A 2,129-nucleotide genomic window follows, 5' to 3' on the forward strand; every position below is an offset into this window, starting at 1 on the left:
GCCGAGCCGCCGAGGCACCCGCACCGCCCGCACCGGCGGTAGTTCCGCCACTGCTTTCGGTGACAATAACTTGTTGCTAGAATTGAGGCTATTATTCACCGTTGATATACAATATGATGCTTGTCTATACAAATTTGAAAAAAAGAAACCCGTTTTCTCCATTACTTTTTCCATTTGGAATAATCTAAATAATGAACGTGGCATATTGGAGAGACTGTTGGGAAAAAGGTGTCCTCTCTTAACAGAAACACAAACATACAAATTTAGAAAGGAAAGCACTAATACATATAATCTGTGTGGTAGTTCTAAAAACACACTAAACAGCTTCCATTTCTGATCTCTAAACAGAAAACAGAAAAAACTGCTGATATTTTATACAAATAACCAATCCCCTAACATGGCCTCTGCTACTTTAATACCTCAAAGGAGTCCTGACAATGCCTGACAAAGGCAACAGTAGTAATATTGTATATTAAACAACAAGTAAAATGTGGTCTATCACACTGTTTAAACTGAAAAAAATAATACCTCTCTTTCCCCTCAACAGTCAATTTCTCTTTTCATATTTTAGTAGCAAACAAACTAGCAAGACAAATACCACAATTTACTTTGTTTTAATCCCATAAATAGTTTATATAGACAGTAAAACGTTTTCTCATTAATCTAGTGAAAAAGCTAAGGGAATGCACCAAAAACTAAACTTTCCCTAGGCTCATTACACAGGAGCAAAACAAAAAAATTATTCCTTTTTCACATTTACTTTATATTAACTTATCAAGCTATTAAGTCATTTTATGTAACATATGTCTAAATTGAAAATATGCAGTATTTGAGCACATTTATATTATTTTTCATTGTGCTGAAGAGGACAATGAGATCTGGACTAGAACTTGACAAAAAAATCCTCAAGCCTAATCACAAAAGCCAAAAGCACAAAGAGGAATCCATATTAAAACAATTAATGCGATTTAACATTTTTTCTTGCAACAGTTTTCTTTTTCACCAATAATACGAGAAACAATTAAAACACATTAATTGTTATCTGCCAGAAAGCACATATTGCAAATTATAACATTTTGTATATTAAATTATTCATGACATTTAGATGAAAATGAAGAGATTTATCACTAAAGATACTAAAAGGTACCCAAAAAATTCACTACCCCCCTTTTGCTCTGGGCCCCTGTATTCCTAGATTTCACATCTACTGGGATACTTTATTAAAAAAAATATATTGTCAAAATTACATTCTTAAGAAGCTCAGGGGATTGGTCTCTGTGTTTGCCCTGTGATTAAAAATAGCAGTGTCTGCCTGACTCCTGGAAGCAGGACTGTTCTTATAATGAGGCAACCTGAGACTTTTGACTCAGACAGCACCTCATTCAGTCATGTGGGAGGGCAGCAGGCAGAGCAGTATGTTGGCAGTACAGCAATGGCATAACAATCGCCATAGTAGCCCACATGACTGCTAGGGGACCCCATGGGGGGGTGATTGGAAAAATTAAACTGTGACGTTTCCAGTATAAAAGGGCGCTGAAGTCATAGCTAAGGATTGTCTAGTCACACCCTCTCTGTGCAGTAAGAAGTATGTAATTATCTATCTTAGCAGTGTAGATATATTGCCCTCTGAACCTCTGCTACAGACATAAAGTGACATTAAAATCTTAATTTCCCCCATGCTGCTTGAAGGACGTACCTTAAATGATGCCTCTTGATCCAATCATCTTTTTCTTTCCAGTAGTTTTCGGGCGGGAGCACACAGCGGAGACACAGGTAAGTCTTAACCTTTTTGGTAACTTTTTTTATGTTTTTGCATGTATCTACTGCTTGCTAGCTGTAGATATATAGAAAACATGCAAGGTTTTAATTGTGCTTTAAAGTAACCCTGTATGCCTAAAGTAGTCACAAATCCCAGAATTTCACCTCTATTAAAACCTTAATGGAGGTTTGTGGTTCTACAAAAAAAGGTTAATGAGATTTAAAGAAGTTTGAATTAAGGTTAAGTAAGTAAATGAGTGCAAATTAAATCAGGACTAGATGTGTGATGCAGCTACCTGCTATATGTAGGAGATGAAACATGGACATGCACTGACCTGTAAGGTATACTGCTTCCTATTCACAGTGTATAT

The sequence above is a fragment of the Nanorana parkeri genome, unplaced genomic scaffold, assembly GCF_000935625.1.
Source record: "Nanorana parkeri isolate BGI_ZX_2015 unplaced genomic scaffold, ASM93562v1 scaffold360, whole genome shotgun sequence".
Taxonomy (NCBI): domain Eukaryota; kingdom Metazoa; phylum Chordata; class Amphibia; order Anura; family Dicroglossidae; genus Nanorana; species Nanorana parkeri.